We start from the raw sequence: 20,425 nt of genomic DNA on the forward strand, positions 1-20,425 counted from the left end.
AGCTAAATGTAACTCTCTCTCGAAAACATCCAGTGATTTGGCCTCCACTGCCTTCTGTGGCAGAGAATTCCACAGATTCACAACTCTCTGGGTGAAGAAAGTTTGTCCTCATCTCTGTCCTAAATGGCCTACCCCTTATTCTTAAACTGTGACCCCTGATTCTGAACTCCCCCAACATCGGGAACATTTTTCCTGCAGTTACAATAAGTGAAAGTCTAGCAGGCAAGCAGGATGCTTTCTCCAACTACCCCTATTTGAAGGTCACTATCTCCTACTGGTTCTACCCATTGTTTGGTACCTACTTCCAGCAGCCACTGATTGTCCTCCAGGATGCAGCCTGGTCCATGCCGCTCACCAGGGCGAATTCGGCACAGAAACTCTCACGGCAGAGCGCAATGCTTCCGACGGCCCGGGACTCTTGCACTGAGGCTGCTCCATGGCTGGAGCTGCAGCGAGCGACTCGCCAGCCCTCGCTCCCCGTCCGCACCTGCCCCCGCCGCTGCTGCTGCTTCCATCCCTCCCTCCGCCCCAGCTCTCCAACACCCACGGCCCATGCAGTTGATATTAATTTTGAAATTCTTGTTGATCACAGAATTTCTCACGACCGAGCGTGAGATATTTTGTGATCAGCGTGGGAGCGTGAGAATTGTGCGAAATGCGTGAGTCTCACGCTCAATGATTGCCAACATACTGGTTTGGTACAGAAGGTAAAGGAAATGCTACAATGACGCTTGAAACATTTTTTATGGCTCGCGTGAGCTTGAGGCAGTAAGTATTTTAAAAAATATCTTGCTTAGTGCAAGTTGATGCCATTTTAAAAAGAAGGTGACAGTGTTATGACCTGAATTAACTTTTAATAGGTAAACTAATTTGTACAGTCAAAATATGAATAGAATAGAAACCCCTACTAATTGTACTGGTCTCATCATGATAGTCATGTTTGTCAAGGCACCTTGAATCTTAAACAACTTGATAGATCCAAAACTTGTATCTTGTCAAGAATAGCTATGTTATCAGGAACCATTGCCAGCTGATGTCAACAGACAGTTAACATAGTTTCAATAGTTACAATGGGATTACTTTACTTTAAGAGCAATTGAAGTTGAAATCAGTTTCAGTGAAATTATACATTCACAATAAGTGCAAATTTAAAAATAATGTCTCCTGTAGATTGGCTATAGCATGTTAGCCAATTAGAATGCTTAGTAATTATAACCTTGCCTAATTATAACATTCATAGTGTAAGATCCTATCCACTGTATACCAGTACGAGTGGCAGTGTGAACGTGTGATGACCTGCTCAGTAGTTAATGACCTGAACAATAAAGATGCTTGTGTCAACCTGTGTGAGTTTGGACTCTTTACATGGTGTCAGATAATCGGGTCTACCCCGCTCCGGTTTACCACGACTTATTTAGTTTACCAGTTTTTATTTGTGAGTTTTGGTTGTGCTTTGAGGACATGGCTAACTCTTGTCGAAAGCCTAGCCCGCTCGTTTTTGATTCTGATATCACCGAGCGATGGCGAATGTTTGAGAAGGACTACTCTCATTATATTCGCATCATTCACCGAAACGATCCTGATGATTTGAAAGCTTCTCTGCTGTTGAATTTAGCGGGTCAGGAAGCTATGATCCGCGCTGACTCGTTTGAATTTGCACCAGCTCAAATGGATGGGAATGGTCTGGTAGTGGTGCCGGCTGAATCTATTGACAACTCGATGGTTTTACTGAGAAAGTTTAGAGAACTGTGTGACCTGCCGTCTAACAGAATCCTAGAGAGAACAAGATTTTTTGCTCGAATGCAACAGACGACGAGCCTGTGGAACGATTCATCAGTGACTTGACATATCAGCTCTCGATGCAGATTTGGTGAGTTGACAAATGAGCTAGTTCGTGATAAAATTGTGGGAGGAATGAGCGACCACAAGCTGCGAGCCGAACTGCTGCGGAACGCAGAACTGACTTTGGAGCAAACGATTCATGCATGTCGGATGGCTGAGACTGTAGTTCCACTTGCAGATTTTGATAGTGTGAATGCTAATCAACAACTGAATGTGAATCTGGCTAGCTATTCTCCACAAAGATTTCTCAATGCGTCCCGCAAAGATCAGAACATGCCTGCCATGAGATGCACCAACTGTAACAATTTCCACCACAGGGGGTGCCAATTTTGCGTAGCCAATGGGAAAGTATGTCATAAATAATTGCAAGAAACTCAACCACTTTGCTAATTGTTGTCGATCTAGTGGGAGTACAGCTTCAAGGACGAAGCTCCACCTGATTCAACAAGACCCGTCTGATTCTGGATCCCATGAACAAGACGAATCTTCCCCCGGGAACGACTCTGATAACACAGACACTGAGTCTACCGTACTTTCCCTAAACCTGCGTACCCCAGGCAAAGTGACTGATCCTGCAGTGGCCATGATAATCAATAACAAACCCCTGATCGCCAAAGTCGATACTGGTGCCAGGGTAAATGTCATGTCACTCAAAGTGTTCAACAAGATAAGAACCACTGAGCTCATGAAAAAAGACTCCTCCACTCTAACACCTCCTAAAGATTTGAACACAGCATTCAAATGTCAACACTACCCAATGAGGACCACAGAAGACGTAGCGGCACAAATCAGTAACGCAACGGTGTTCTCAGTTCTGGATGCCAAAAACTCTTTCTAGCAAATCCCGTTAGACCGTGCCTCATCGGCGTTAACAACCTTCGCCACCCCGTTCGGCCATTACCGATTCCTAAGAATGCCCTTCGGTATCAACTCTGCTAGTGAAGTCTTCCAGCGTGGAATGGAACAACTGTTCGCAGAATTTCTTTGTGCGATCATTGTTGACGACATCCTAGTTTACGGCCGAGATGCAACCGAGCATGATGCCAACCTACATAAGGTGCTGTACCGTTCCAAAGACATTAATTTAAAACTGAACCCTCTGAAGTGCAAGTTCAGTGTTCCAGAAGTCATTTAAGCAGGTCACGAGTTCACCAGCAATGGGCTAAAACCTGATCCGCTGAAAACTGCAGCAATCAATGAGCAGCCAGTACCAACTGACATCACCAACTGACATCATCTAGGCATGGTCACATGGTCAACTATCTGGGGAAATTCATCCCCAATCTTAGCGAGTTGTCAGCCCCTCTGCGTCAACTAACCCACAATGACAACACCTGGTCCTGGTACCCAAACCACCAGCCAGCCTTCGAGACTTTAAAACTCCAGCTTGCCAGTGCACGTACCCTGTCTTACTTCAATATCAACCTACAAGTCACAATTACCTGTGATGCATCCCAGTATGGACTAGGTGCAGCATGCCTGCAAACCTCTTTCAATGGCGATGTTATGCCGGTATCCTACGCTTCGCTAACGGATACTGAGCAGCGCTATGCGCAGATAGAGAAGGAACTGCTTGCCGTGATTTTTGCCTGCTCTAAATTCAAATACTTTATTTTCCGCAAAACTTTTACGGTAGAGATTGATCACCAGCCGTTAGTCACCACCCTGAGCAAGCCTATCCATGCTGCCCCAGCAAGACTTCAACGCATGATTAAGGGAGAACCAGTGGATGTGTTATATCTGGACTTTCAGAAGGCTTTCGACAAGGTCCCACATAAGAGATTAGTATACAAACTTAAAGCACATGGTATTGGGGGTTCAGTATTGATGTGGATAGAGAACTGGCTGGCAGACAGGAAGCAAAGAGTAGGAGTAAACGGGTCCTTTTCACAATGGCAGGCAGTGACTAGTGGGGTACCGCAAGGCTCAGTGCTGGGACCCCAGCTATTTACAATATATATTCATGATTTGGACGAGGGAATTGAATGCAACATCTCCAAGTTTGCGGATGACACGAAGTTGGGGGGCAGATCTCGAGCACCATGCGCTACCAGCGAACAACACCCATTTGAACAAGACAAATTCTCAGTTCTGAAATTCTCGCTCGTTCCAACTGACCGCTTGTGCCGCCTCGCCAAACGCACCGCTGCAGACAAAACTTCCCAGCTGCTAACCTCAATCATCAAAGGCTGGTGGCCAAACAAACAGTCCAACACTCCTTCTGAACTGCGACCCTATTTTCTGGTACGTGACAAATTTGTACTACAGGACAGAGAGATAGTAAAGGGTCACAAGACTGTCATCCCCCCTTCTTTGCGAAACGAGTGCTACGAGGAGATCCACGGTGGCCACCCAGGTGTGGAAGCCACCCTACACTGTGCGAAATAAATTATCTAGTGGCCCGGAATAGTATAAAAGTTGGGATGTAATGTTAAAATTGTACAAGGCATTGGTGAGACCAATTCTGGAGTATGGTGTACAATTTTGGTTGCCCAATTATAGGAAGGATGTCAACAAAATAGAGAGAGTGCAGAGGAGATTTACTAGAATGTTGCCTGGGTTTCAGCAACTAAGTTACAGAGAAAGGTTGAATAAGTTAGGTCTTTATTCTTTGCAGCGCAGAAGGTTAAGGGGGGGACTTGATAGAGGTCTTTAAAATGATGAGAGGGATAGACAGAGTTGACGTGGATAAGCTTTTCCCATTGAGAGTAGGGAAGATTCAAACAAGAGGACATGACTTCAGAATTAAGGGACAGAAGTTTAAGGGTAACATGAGGGGGAACTTCTTTACTCAGAGAGTGGTAGCTGTGTGGAATGAGCTTCCAGTGGAAGTGGTGGAGGCAGGTTCGATTTTATCATTTAAAAATAAATTGGATAGGTATATGGATGGGAAAGGAATGGAGGGTTATGGTCTGAGTGCAGGTAGATGGGACTAGGGGAAAATAAGTGTACGGCACGGACTTGTAGGGCCGAGATGGCCTGTTTCCGTGCTGTAATTGTTATATGGTTATATGGTTATATGGAATGACCAAGTACATTTGGGAAAGAACAGAATCATGCGCGATCTGTAACAGACAATCACCACATCAGCAAAAACAACCTCTGCTGTCCCAACCAGTTCCCTCTCTACCATGGTCTTCAACTGGCACGGGAAGCACTATCTCGTGTTAGTGGACTCCTACTCGAATTGGTTTGAAATCTCCTCAATAATAGTCGTCCAGAAACTTCGCCAACATTTCTCCATACATGGCATTCCAGCTCGACTTCAGACATAATTCACCAGCCAAAAGTTCAAAGACTTTGCCAAACGGTGGAACTTTCAACGTGTTAACAGCAGCCCAGAATACCCACAGTCCTATTTATGTAACTAAGATATATACATCATTATTTAAAGCAAATTTTCCCCCATTACTGAACAAACTACATAAGAATATTCAATACTGGAAAACACTTCCTATCTCAATGGTAGGCAAAATCAATGCCATAAAAATGATTTTTTTACCGCAAATATTATACCTTTTTCAGACAATTCCGATATATTTGGCAAAAAACTTTTTTTTTAAATTGGACTCTATTGTTAATGATTTTATCTGGGATTATAAGAATCATAGGATAAACAAAAGACACTTGTGTAAATCAAAAATAAATGGAGGCTTGGTTTTACCCAATTTTTTGTTTTATTTCTGGGCAGTTAACATTTAAAAATATGAATTTCTGGTTGGAAGAAATAGATCATCAACCAGACTGGTTAAAAATGGAAAAGGAAGATTGTTTACCTTTTGATATCGGTTCGATATTATTTGCTACGTCTAAATTAAACAAAAAAATTTATAGGGAAAACCCTATAATATTTAGTGCTATACGAATTTGGAAACAATTAAAAAAGACATTAAAATTAGATAATTTATCACTTTTTCTTCCAATTGTGAATAATCCTTTGTTTAAGCCTTCATGGTTGGACGGGGGTTTTACACAATGGAAGAATTATGGAATTAAAAATATGGGACAACTTTACAAGGAAGGCACTTTTCTGACATTTCAGGAATTGCAACAGACTTATGGACTTCGAGGAAATGATTATTTCAGATATCTTCAATTTAGAGATTATGTAAAATCGAACTCCCAAAATTTTCGAATTAGAAATTCAGAAATTCTTGATGAATGTTGGAACAAACATCCTAATACAGAAAAATTAATATCTTATATATATAATATCTTATTAGACAGTGACATTCCTTCGACGGACTTACACAGACAAACATGGGAAAAAGAATTAAATCAAGTAATAACGAAAGATACTTGGGAAGAAAGTTTGCAACACATACATCAGTGTTCACTAAACGCCAGACATTCTCTAATACAATTTAAAGTAATACATAGGTTACATTATTCAAAAACAAAACTACATAACATTTTTCAACATATCTCACCTATATGTGATAAATGTCAACATTTAGAAGCTACATTATCTCATATGTTTGCAAACTGTATAAAAATTTAAAAATTCTGGGTAAATATTTTTAGTATAATTCAAACAAGGGGACATGACTTGAGAATTAAGGGACTGAAGTTTAGGGGTAACATGAGGGGGAACTTCTTTACGCAGAGAGTGGTAGCTGTGTGGAATGAGCTTCCAGTGAAGGTGGTGGAGGCAGGTTCGTTTTTATCATTTAAAAATAAATTGGATAGTTATATGGATGGGAAAGGAATGGAGGGTTATGGTCTGAGCGCAGGTATATGGGACTAGGGGAGACTATGTGTTCGGCACGGACTAGAGGGGTCGAGATGGCCTGTTTCCGTGCTGTAATTGTTATTTGTTATATGGTTATAATATCTAAAGTAACCAGCACACAATTGGACCCAGATCCAAAATTAATAATACTCGGAATATTAGAATTAAATCAAACACTTAGAACAATACAAATAAACTTTATTGATTATAGTTTAATAACAGGAAAAAAATTAATTCTAAAATTTTGGAAAGGCCCTACGGCCCCCACAATCAAAATGTGGATTATAGAAATGACGGAGACCTTAAACGTGGAAAGAATCAGATTTTCCCTGTTGGACAAACAGGAATTATTCATTGGAACATGGTCTCCTTTTATTGATTATTTAAAGGGTCAGAATGGTTCAGCACAGGAACCTGACTAGCACGCGGGCTAAAGAATGGATGAAATACTATACTCTGAAATGTACGAATATATCTCGAATGAAGTCTTTTTTATTTTAATAAATTTTTCCACTCTTCTTTAACTATCTTTTTCCTTTTTTTCTTTTTTTTTTCTTTTTGTTTTTGTTTTTCTTCTTTTTCTTTTATTTCTTTACTTCATCTATCTCTTTAGTTCTATCTAGTTTAAAAAAAAAAAAAGGCAAAAAGTATTGGAGACAATGTAATAATAATTGACAATATTATTAATTCAAAAATGTAAGTGTAATGATGTAAATAGGTTATGTACCTATGTACCTATGTACCTATCTCCAATAAAAAAATATTTTATAAAAAAAAAAAAAAAAAGAATACCCACAGTCCAATGGACTTGCCGAACGCGCTGTTCGGAGAGCCAAACAACTCATGGAACGCTCCTATCTGGCGAAATCTGATGTCTACCTGGACCTGTTGAACTTGAGAAATATTGCAAGAGAATGTTTTAGGCTCTCCAGCCCAAGGCCTGATGTCCCTCCGAACGCGACCTCCACTGCCCGTGACACAGGATCACTTAAAGCCCAAAGTTTTCAGCCCTGCTGTAGTTCAAAAGCGCATGCAGTCCAATCGAGACGCACAGAAACGTGCTTACGATAAGACCAGCAAACCACTTAAGCCACTAATCCAAGATCAAGTGGTCTGACTACAGACAGACAAAGGACACACCAAACTGGGGTTCATCCATGGTCCCGCAAAGGAACCACGTTCCTACCTGGTCGATGTCGGTGGTACCATCTACAGACGCAACCGTCTACATCTCCTTCCAGTGAAGGAACGGCGTCCGGCGCTCCAGGGTCCTGACGCACCTCCACTTAACTTTAAAGTGATCGCTGTTCCAGCCGTTCCAGTAAATGCAGCTGCTACTCCCGCCCACTACCCGCGTTGGTCTGTTCCCCCTTCCCTTTTGTAACCGGTTCACCGGTGCCCCCGCGACGGTCTTCCCCTACGGCATCGCCCCAAAGCCCTTTGGGCTCACCGAAATGCGCCCTCAACTCTTTGGAAGAAAAGATTAATGAGGCAGCTCCTTACCGTATGAGGGTTAGCAAGCCACCTGTTAGATATGGCGATTATGTTTAGCCCCTTTATTATTAGATGTGGCAATTTGCATTTAACAATTTATGTACTCAATGTAGTGTTAACGTTTATTTACTTTTCATTTTTACAAGAAGCGATGTAGATTGGCTATAGCATGTTAGCCAATTAGAATGCTTAGGTAATTATAACCCCGCCTAATTATAACATTCATAGTGCGAGTAGCAGTGTGAAGTGTGATGACCTGCTTAGTATTTAATGACCTGAACAATAAAGATGCTTGTGTTTCAACCTGTGTAAGTTTGAGCTCTTTACATCTCCTTAGGCTTCTGTTACCCAAGTTAAAGTGTTGTTCACAGAAGCAAATGAAGAAACTACAACAAAGGTGGTTGCATCTGACCATTCACTACAGAGGTCATCTTTAACTCTTCCTTTGGGACTAATTAAACGGGTGGAATCTGGTAAGATACTTGGATCATATTTTATCTTGATTATCATGTTTCATGAATATGACTTCATATTAAGAATGGCTGATAAAAAAATACTTACTTAAAATGTGTTAAGCATCCAAATAAATGTTAAAAGCTGCAGTTGTCATGATATTGCATGATTCAAAATTGTGGGTATAAAAGACGACTGAGTCAGAGATGCAGCTAGAATGAGTTTTGTTCCATCAGTTCAAGCATTCAAAGCACAAATCTGATGAGAGTTGTCAGAATATACTGAGTTTTAAATTGGCACCTGACAAACATTAATGAACCATGTATGAGTATTGCTTATGAACAGGAGACTGTGGACATACATACCTTTCGTGGTATGTATGTCCACAATAAAACTGTAGAAGGCATATATTTACTACACAATTCAATTTAGTTCCAATGCAAAAATAGGTTAATGAAACCTGAGGATGAAATTGGTCTCTGGTGGAATTGAGAAATTAAATGAAATGAGTATTAACAGCTTGGAATTTTCTAGGACTGGTAAGTTGCCCATGTTGGTGCTCTCTCGTCCTATTGGTCTGAATCTGGAGGAGACCTTCCCATAGCAGCTTCCTGACCAAGGTGATGTCTGACCTGATTAACAACCCAATTGTGAATCCCTTAGAAATTGCCTTGATAGCTGGTTAAGGCAAGCCTCCCAGGCTGTCAAAGTTGTCGAAAAGCTTAAAGATTGTGATTATCACTGCCATCCACAAACAATCAGAAACATGTTTTAATAGAATACTAAACTTTAATTAAATATTATGCAATTAAAAAAAATAAAACACTTCGAAACACAGAACAGTCAAAAATTAATTTAAGTTGATTCAATTAATCCAAATATAATATACATGATCTGAAACTTGCCTCTCTGCTTTGCTACTTTTCCTCACCATTTAAAAAAGAAACTCCAAAAGCTCTGCTGGAGTTCTATCTAATACAAGAAAATTTATTCCGGAGTCACGTGAGTGATTCCGTGAAGAAGCCCCGCCAGTCCGCATGCGTATAATTACGTCATCCGTATGGCGAGATACCGGTCTGGCAGGCAACTAATTCCTGCCAGCGGTAAGTGAAAAACCTACAGGTAAGTTTTCATTACTTACCAGGTTGGGTCCATCCTGCAGGAACAGAGGTTCCTGTTGGCTACAGTAGCGCAGTCCGGTCGAACCGTGGGGAAACTGGCATTGGGCTGTGGGAAGCGCGGGAGCCGGCGGACGTAGGGTACGTTACTCCAGCCGCTGACAAGGCAGTCAGCGACTTCCAGACCGTGGAGGTTCCCGTGGAGGGGTAAGTCCTAACGATATTAGGGTGCCGACTGCACCGTGGCAAACCCGGGGTTAAAAAAAGCCACTCTAAAAAGAACCCATAAATCGGGGCAGGAGGATACACCTCCCAATAAAAAAGATGTTGTAGACGTCTGGTAAGATGGAGCACCTGATAAAAGGGATGCTCCATCACGACAGGCTCCAGGAGGAGCTTCATACCCAACAGGGCACCCCAAGGGCCGTGGCAGCAGCTTCATGTAAGGGCTGTACAGATAAAAATCAGCTCCATTACAGGAGCTTTATATCCACGAGTCCTCATGAAGGAGGTTGAGCATACCAGGGCAGAGTTATTCTGTCACTGAGGTTACAGGTATTACAAAGCATACCCCAAGGCATAATGTCAAGAAGCTGTTGAGCACAGGTCCAGCATAATCTACCCCAGTAAGGAACTTTTATATTCAGAGATTTGAGGTATGGGAAAGCAGGCACCGAGGCATAAAACCAAGCAAGGCTGTTTGAGCACAGCTCCAACAAGATATCCTCCATCAAAAGAGCTTTATATCCTGAGTTAGAGGTGGACTCTGAGGTTGGAGGTATTGAAAAACATACCCCAAAGCATAAAGCCAAGTAAGGCTGTTGAGCACAGTTCCAGTAGGATATGCTCCAGTAAGGGAGTTTTATATTCAAAGGTCTCTTCTGGAAACTCTGCTTGCAGCACCTGGTCAGACTGTCCAAAATCCTCACTCTATGAAAGAGATCACCAGTGTCAGTATAACCAACTACAAAGGTGGAAAATACCCAGAAGGGGCCAGAGTTCCCCTCATGCTATAAATGACGAGAATAAAAAGACGTAAGGGGTGACATAAAAATAAGCCTCTGAACTTCTCTTGGGGCAAAAACTATTCAACAGGTAAAAATCTGGATAGGAAGCAAAGTGTCGGACCAATTGAGGTACCATTAAAGAGCAAAGCTTCATTGTTGCGGCAACAACACACCCCTTCGTAGACAGTAAACAATCCACTGAAGTTGGTGGCAGTATGAAAGTTGGGCAGAGGAAAATCCGAGACCTAAGTCGAGCTCAGGGAAAATATGGGACCATCTTCAAGTTGGCAATAATTACACTTGTTGGTACTAATGATAATGACAACATGTGTTTGGGCCATGTGTTGTACGAAAATAGCATTTTCCCTTGGTAAGGATGAAAAGTTCCTAGTAGCCTTACAACACACCAATGGATGAGATGTAACCATGTAAAACTGCACAATGCTAAGGATCCAAGCACATAAATTGTCCAGAGTTGTTTTCAGGGCAAGCTCAGTGTTATGGCCAGGAATAGCTTTGGGACATAAAAACATCTGGACAAGAAGGAGCACCTTATGGAAAGGATGCTCCATCATGACAACTCCAACGTAAGTACTATACTCATGGGCCACCCCATCAGTCGCGGCAGCAACCTCCAGCAGAGGTCTATACAGGGCAGACCCGTACCAAACAGGGGGAACCATACCTCCGCGGGTCAACATGGGGGCCCATACCAGCAGCGCCATGTCAAGGGCTGCTGAAGCCTCCCTCATGCAAAAAGAGGGAGAGCCAGGGCAGTTGAGTATGGCACTGACCCTGAAGTTGGAGGTATAGCGGAGGAGCATACCTCAAGGCATCGCTCACCGTAACTCCTCATAAAATATAGATCAAACTTCAAAATAGTAAGTTCTCGTTTAATCTTACTATTATACTTAACCTCCCATTGTGAAAGGAGATGTGTCGGGCAAGTTTATTAGAGGGCGTAACGCTCAGCAAGAGGTGGTGGTGAAGGCAACTACGATAGTGGCAGGGAATGGAGGCATAGGGATTATAAGCAGTCCACATTTGAAGTATTGTGTTCAGTTGTGGTCACCCTGCTATAGGAAGGATGTTGTTAAGCTGGAAAGTGTGCAGAGAAGATTTTTGAGAATGGTGCCGGTACTTGAAGAGGATAGGCCATTTAGGACCTTGTACCGTGGACACAGGAGGCTGAGGGGTGATCGTATAGAGGTGTATAAAATCATGAGGGGAATAGATAGGATAATTCAGGGAGTGGGGGGGGGGGGGGCAGGAAGTTTAAGGTGAGAGGGATAAGATTTAATAGGAACCTAAGGGGCAACCTTTTCACACAGGGGATGAAGGATAGACAAAAAGAGCTGCCAGAAGAGATAGCTGAGGCAGGTACTACAATAACATTTAAAATAAATTTGGACAGGTACATAGAAACATAGAAAATAGGTGCAGGAGGAGACCGTTCGGTCCTTTGAGCCAGCACCGCCATTCATTGTGATCATGGCTGATCGTCCCCTATCAATAACCCGTGCCTGCCTTCTTCCCATATCCCTTGATTCCAGTAGCCCCTAGAGCTCTATCTAACTCTCTCTTAAATCCATCCAGTGACTTGGCCTCCACTGCCCTCTGTGGCAGGGAATTCCATAAATTCACAACTCTCTGGGTGAAAAAGTGTTTTCTCACCTCAGTCTTAAATGACCTCCCCTTTATTCTAAGACTGTGGCCCCTGGTTCTGGACTCGCCCAACATTGGGAACATTTTTCCTGCATCTAGCTTGGCCAGTCCTTTTACAATTTTATATGTTTCTATAAGATCCCGCATCATCCTTCTAAACTCCAATGAATACAAGCTTAGTCTTTCCTCATATGACAGTCCCGCCATCCCAGGGATCAATCTTGTGAACTGCCTCAATCACAAGGATGTCCTTCCTCAAATTAGGAGACCAAAACTGTACACAATACTCCAGATGTGGTCTCACCAGAGCTCTATACAACTGCAGAAGAACCTCTTTACTCCTATACTGAAATCCTCTTGTTATGAAGGCCAACATTAGCTTTCTTCACTGCCTGCTGTATCCATAAGCCAACTTTCAGTGACCGGTGTACAAGGACGCCCAGGTCTCGCTGCACCTCCCCCTTACCTAACCTAACCCCATTGAGATAATAATCTGTCCCCTTGTTTTTGCCGCCAAAGTGGATAACCTCACATTTATCTATATTATACTGCATCTGCCACGCATCTGCCCACTCACTCAACCTGTCCAGGTCACCCTGCAACCTCTTAACATCCTCTTCACAGTTCACACTGCCACCCAGCTTTGTGTCATCCGCAAACTTGCTAGTGTTGCTCCTAATTCCCTCTTCCAAATCATTAATATATATGGTAAACAGCTGCGGCCCCAACACCGAGCCTTGCGGCACTCCACTCACCACTGCCTGCCATTCTGAAAAGGACCCGTTCACTCCTACACTTTGCTTCTGGTCTGCCAACCAATTTTCTATCCATGTCAACACCCTTCCCCCAATACCATGTGCTCTAATTTTATTCACCAGTCTCCCGTGCGGGACCTTATCAAAGGCTTTCTGAAAGTCTAGATACACTACACCCACTGGCATCCCTTCATCCATTCTACTTGTCACATCCTCAAAAAATTCCAGAAGATTAGTCAAGCATAATTTCCCTTTCATAAATCCATGTTTTCTTGGACTAATCCTTTTACTGCTATCCACATGCCCCATTATTACCTCTTTAATAATTGACTCCAGCATCTTTCCCACCACCGAAGTCAGGCTAACTGGTCTGTTTTCTCCCTCGCTCCGTTTTCTCTCTCGCTCCATTCTTGAAAAGTGCGATAACATTAGCTATCCTCCAATCCACAGGAACTGATCCTGAATCTATTGAACATTGGAAAATGATCACCAATGCGTCCACTATTTCTAGTGCCACCTCCCTGAGGACCCTGGGATGCAGACCATCAGGTCCAGGGGATTTATCACCCTTCAGTCCCATTAACCTACCCAATACTATTTCTCGCCTAATGAAAATTTATTTCACTTCCTCTACCCCCTTTGATCCTCTGTCCTCCAGTAAATAACCATATAACCGTATAACAATTACAGCACGGAAACAGGCCATCTCGGCCCTTCTAGTCCGTGCTGAACACGTATTCTCCCCTAGTCCCATCTACCTGCACTCAGACCATAACCCTCCATTCCTTTCCCGTTCATATAACTAATCAAGTTATTTTTAAATGATAAAATCGAACCTGCCTCCACCACCTTCACTGGAAGCTCATTCCACACAGCTACCACTCTCTGAGTAAAGAAGTTCCCCCTCATGTTACCCTTAAACTTCTGTCCCTTAATTCTCAAGTCATGTCCTCTTGTTTGAATCTTCCCTACTCTCAGTGGGAAAAGCTTATCCACGTCAACTCTGTCTATCCCTCATCATTTTAAAGACCTCTATCAAGTCCCCCCTTAACCTTCTGCGCTCCAAAGAATAAAGACCTAACTTGTTCAACCTTTTTCTGTAACTTAGTTGCTGAAACCCAGGCAACATTCTAGTAAATCTCCTATGTACTCTCTCTATTTTGTTGGCATCCTTCCTATAATTAGGCGACCAAAATTGTACACCATACTCCAGAATTGGCCTCACCAATGCCTTGAACAATTTTAACATTACATCCCAACTTCTATACTCAATGCTCTGATTTATAAAGGCCAGCACACCAAAAGCTTTCTTAACCACCCTATCTACATGAGATTCCACCTTCAGGGAACTGTGCACAGTTATTCCTAGATCCCTCTGTTCAACTGCATTCCTCAATTCGCTACCATTAACCATGTACGTCCTATTTTGATTTGTCCTGCCAAGATGTAGCACCTCACACTTATCAGCATTAAACTCCATCTGCCATCTTTCAGCCCACTCTTCCAACTGGCATAAATCTCTGTGTAGACTTTGAAAATCTACTTCATTATTCAAATCTGGGAGCTTGTTTGTGTCTTCCTTAATGAAGACAGATCCGAAGTACCTATTCAACTCTTCTGCCATTTCCTTGTTGCCCATAATAATTTCACCCGTGTCTGCCTTCAAGGGACACACATTTGACTTTGCTACAGTTTTTCCCTTAACATAACTAAAGAAGCTTTTACTGTCCTTCTTTATATTCCTGGCCAGCTTCCTTCGTACTTCATCTTTTCAGCCCGTATTGCCCGTTTTGTTTCCTTCTGTTGTTCTATGAAAGTTTCCCAATCCTCTGGCTTCCGGCTACTCTTTGCTGTGTTATACATCTTTTCTTTTCTTTTTATTCTATCCCTAACTTAGAATAGAATAGAATATAGAATAGTTTCTTTATTGTCATTGTAACATGAACCATGTACAACGAAATTGTAAAATGTCAGCCAGTCAGTGCACCATTCAAACATTTCTAAAAGCTAACGATACATACAAAGTAAAATATTTAAAAAGATAAACAACTAAAATAAATATCATAAAAATAGCACGCATAAACACCCAGCCCTACATCCTTCTGTCGATTTCATGTATGTATGTATCGCCCCTGCGTTCCTTGGCGGCTACATTTAGTGCCTTTATAGCAGTGGGGTAAAAACTGTTTTTAAGTCTGTTTGTCCTTGTCCTTGTAGATCTGTACCGTCTGCCTGACGGTAACAGTTCAAACAGGGAGTGTCCGGGGTGGGAAATGTCCTTTATAATACTCTGGGATTTTTTGATGCAGCGGGAACTGTGTAAGTCCTCCAAGGTAAGGAGAGGGCATCCGACAATCCTCTGGGCGTTGTCAATGGCCCTCTGGAGCGCTTTCCTCTGAGCCGCTGTGCAGCTGGTGTACCATACGCATACACAGTATGTTAGGAGGCTCTCAATGGAGCACCGATAAAAGGACAGCAGCAGTCTCTGAGTGATGTTATTCTTCCTGAGCACCCTCAGGAAGTGCAGTCTCTGCTGGACCTTTTTCAGCAGCGCAGAGGTGTTCACGCTCCACGTCAGGTCCTCCTCAATATGGATTCCCAGGAAGCGGAAATCCGCCACCCTCTCCACACAGTCCCCTCTGATAATTAATGGTACCATGTCCGTTTTATTCTTCCTGAAGTCTATTATTATCTCCTTGGTCTTTAAGGTGTTAAGGAGCAGGTTATTTTCTCCACACCACACTGTCAGCTGCTCCACCTCATCCCGGTAGGCGTACTCGTCCCCCCCGGAGATGAGTCCCACCACCGTAGTGTCATCCGCAAATTTGACAATGGTGTTTCTGTGGTGGGCGGGGTTGCAGTCATGTGTGTAGATGGTGTAGAGCAGGGGGCTCAGCACGCAGCCCTGTGGAGAGCCGGTACTGAGGCTGAGGGCCGTGGATGTGTGATGGCCCACTCTGACTCTCTGGCTGCGACCCGACAGGAAGCTATTTATCCACATGCAGGTGGAGTGTGGAACTTCTCTTGTCAGCCATGGTTGCCTCCTACTCTCCTTAGAATCTTTCTTCCTTTTTGGAATGAAATGATCCTGCGTCTTCCGGATTATGCCCAGAAATTCCTGCCATTGCTGTTCCACCGTCATTCCTGCTAGGATCCCTTTCCAGTCTACCTTGGCCAGCTCCCCTCTGATGCCTTCATAGTCCCCTTTGTTCAACTGCATCGCTGACACTTCCGATTTAACGTTCTCCTTCTCAAATTGCAGATTAAAACTAATCATATTATAATAATAATAATAATAATAATAATAATACATTTTATTTATGGGCGCCTTTCAAAAGTCTCAAGGACACCTTACAGAATTTAACAAGAGTAAAAAACATATAATTGGAGTAAAATAAATAACAAAGACATCACCAATACACAAATTAAAGACAGAATTCGATCCAAAGACAAAAAAATCAAAAACACAATGTGAAGAGAGAGCAGCGGCAGCTAAACCGCGCCAGCGACCACTCTCCCTTCCGACAGCCATCTTGGACACAAACTAAAATAATGACTTACACACAAAAATCATCCCCCCACAATGGTTACCACTGTGGGGGAAGGCACAGTGTCCAGTCCCTATCCCCAGTTCTCCTAAAGTCAGGCCTATTGATGCCTCCGCTACTGCCTCTACGGAGGCCCGATGTTCCTGGCCGTTCTCGCCGGGTGCTGTTGCCCCGGCGTCGGGAGAGTCCTCTCAGCGGCTGGGCCACCTGGAACAGCCGCTTCCTTACCGGAGACCGCGGCTTCCGAAGCCGACAAGGCCGCGCCGGTTTGGAGCTCCCAGGCTCCCGATGTTGAAGTCGGCGCCGCCCGCTCCGCTCCGCAGACCTGCAGCCCGGAGGTGTTGAACTCGGCAGTCACAGCTCACCGGAGCTCCAGCGCGTCGATCCAGCGCGGCGACCCAGGCAAGGCATCGCCCGCTCCGCTCCGCGATAGCGCTCCAGCACTGTGCCGCCATCGAAGCCGAGGTGCTGGGCGGTCCCCGCCAGTCGCTCCACACCCGCTGGTAGGCCACGAGGACAGGTCGACGGGGCAGCCCGGAGAAAAAGCTGCCTATTATGTATATTATAGGAACTCCAAGCGGTTCCTTTACCTCGAGTTCTCTTATCATACCTGGTTCATTGGACAACACTAAATCCAGAATTGCCTTTTCTCTGGTCGGCTCCTTTACAAGCTGCTCTAAGAATCCATCTCGGAGGCATTCAACAAACTCTCTTTCTTGGGGTCCTGAACCAACCTGATTTTCCCCGTCTACCTGCATATTGAAATCCCCCATCACCACAGTGGCATTACCTTTGTTACATTTAAATTTTAAATTTCTTTATTTATATAGCACATTTTTAGTCAAATTGCATTGACCCCAAAGTGCTTCACATAATTACATCCACACACACAGGTAAAGGTGGATGAAGTGTCTTGCCCAAGGACACACACAGGCAAAGGTGGGTGAAGTGTCTTGCCCAAGGACACAACGACAGTATGCACTCCAAGCGGGATTCGAACCAGCTACCTTCCGGTTGCCAGCCGAACACTTAGCCCATTGTGCCATCTGTCGTCCATATGCCAGTTTTAACTCCATGGATAGGAAAAGTTTAAATGGATAGGGGCAAAATGTGGCTGGTGGGACTAGTGTAAATGGGGCATCTTGGTTAGTGTGGGCAATTTGAACCGGCAAACCTGTTTCCATGCTCTATGACTCAATAACTGAGGGGTGTTTTGATTGAAACATTTATGAAACGGGGCTTTGCCAGGTGGATTTACGTGGTGGATCATATGAGGATGTTTCACTTCTGGGAGAACAAATTACCAGGTCTCACTGTTTTAAAAGGAGGTCCCCCATTTAAGACAAAGAGGTGTATTTTTTTCCTCAGAGGGTTGTGAGCCCTTGGAATTCTCTTCCTCAAAAGATCGTGGATGTGGTATTTTTTAATATTTTCAGCCACAATGGATAGATGTTTGACAAGCAAGTGCATGAAAACTTAAAGTGACTTAATGGAACTGTGGAATTAAAATTACGGTCAGATCAGCCATGATCTTATTACTAGTGCTTAGTGGTCTACCACTGCTCCTAATTTTGTTTGTTCCGGTATTATACTGTCCAGTTGAGTGGAGAATCGGTCAATATCATAATATACTGCCGTAATTTCTTTATCCTTTACCTTAAAAATGTTTCTTTGTAATTTAAATTGCTCTAGGTTCTACGTTATTGGATGATATGATGGTCAGTGTTGAAGCTGGAAAGATGCCAGTTAGATCCCAAGGTTTCAGACGTCAATCAAGTTCAATATATTTAGACAGTTATACTGATAAATGCATTAGAGATTCTACTAGACCTAAAGTTGTGGATAATGAAATATTTGAATTTGTGCCTGAATACCCTTTGCAGACACCAGCAACAATTTTTCTTAAAGTGCAGTCAGAGAGAGAAGCTGAGCACAACATAGAAGAAGAACAACAACCCAGCACCATTGATGAAACAAAGACCCATGATGATAAGGCTGGGACAGATGATAACATAACAGTCCCGAATTCAGAGATCGATCAAACTTATATAATCAATGAAACAGAACCTGACACAAATACTACCACAAAGTCCAATGGTATTATTGCAGCAGAGGTGACTGTTTCAGAATTACCTCAAATAAATGTGGAGAACTCAATTGCAGTGAATGATGATGTAAAGATGCAAGCTTTGGCAGAAATCCTGGCTGAGGAAATGAAAGAATCCGATTCTTCCAGCGAAGAGGATAACAGAGATTTCTTCTACATTACACCAAGTCATAGCTCCAGTTTCAAGAACAGAAGGGGCATTGAAAAATTCAAGAAATTTATTTGTGGAACAGCTGGTGAGAAATACTGGTGGTTGTGGTTAGATATTGATCGATTAAAGGTTATCACAGATGATAATAAGAGACAAAGGTGAGACAAACATTTTATTTCCCAAATATAAAGAAATTAGAAAGATTTTTAAAAAACCCCATAAAATGTCTGTCACATATCAGTTGTTTCATTCAGGGTCAACCAGGCTGAATGTGTGGGGTGGACGGGGGGTTGGAAATGAAACGGAAAATAAGCAGGAAAAGAGAGTATAGGAGAAGAGAATGCCAGTTAAAATATGCAGGATCCTGAAAGGCTTTGAGAGTAGGAGAATGGTGAGAGGAATGCTGCAATTGATTATTGTTGAAGAACGTGATTGATGCAGAGGGGCCAAGCTCCAGCTGGAATACTAAATGATTGCTTTTTAACAGCTAGGGCAGATAATAACACAATAGTCCAACATTCAGAGAATGACCAAACTTCTATTCCCACACTACGAGGACCACAGAAAGAAACTAAAACAGAGCTGAATGTTTCAAAATCGCCTCAACTAAATGTTGATAGCTCAATTGCAGTGAATGATAATGTAAAGGGAGGGTTTTTAACAAGGAAGTGGATACTGCTAATAACTCTGTAGACGTATAATAATGGATTTGTGGGGTGTTGCAGTTGAGGAGGTTAACTTAAAGCTGTTGTAGGACTGTTATCCAGAAGGCTGTCTACATTAAAACCAAATACATCTGATGAGAATAGAGTACACTGCAGATTATTGAGCAACGTGCAGATTACAGAAGGGATGGGAATATTCTTCTAATTCACTATAATTAGAAGGAATGTGTCAGTGGACCTGAGAATTGTAAATGTGGCATCCTTGCTCACAAAGGGGTGTAAGGCCACTACAAGCTAGTCAGTTTAAGCTCTCTGCTGTGAAGCCTTTAAAAACTATTTGGGGAAGGGGCAGGGGAGGGGGGGAAATAAATGGACATTTGAGAATTTTGAATGAATAGAGAGTCAGCATGGATACATTACAGACAAATCATGTTTGACTAGCCTGATTTAATTTCTTGATGAGGTAACAGAAAAGATTGATCGGTGAAATGTACAAAAGTCTGTCTGCATGGATTTCACAAATATGTAACAATGTCCCATATTAAAGCCATGGTACACAGTCATGGTAGCTGTTGCTCACAATGGATGAGGGTGACAGTATTGTGTTAAAGAAGGAACTGCAGATGCTGGAAAATCGAAGGTAGACAAAAGTGCTGGAGAAACTCAGTGGGTGCAGCAGCATCTAGGGAGCGAAGGAAATAGGCAACGTTTCGGGCCGAAACCCTTCTTAAGACAGATATTGTGCCCCAGGTTAATGTCAGGTAATTTCTTTTTCTGACATATATTAAAGACTTGGTTGTAGTGCAAACACTGAAATTTAACAATTTGCAGTTGACTCCAATGATGTGGTAAACACTGAGAAGGATAATAATAAAATATAAGCGGACA

This window comes from Amblyraja radiata, chromosome 4 (genome assembly GCF_010909765.2).
Source record: "Amblyraja radiata isolate CabotCenter1 chromosome 4, sAmbRad1.1.pri, whole genome shotgun sequence".
Classification (NCBI taxonomy): domain Eukaryota; kingdom Metazoa; phylum Chordata; class Chondrichthyes; order Rajiformes; family Rajidae; genus Amblyraja; species Amblyraja radiata.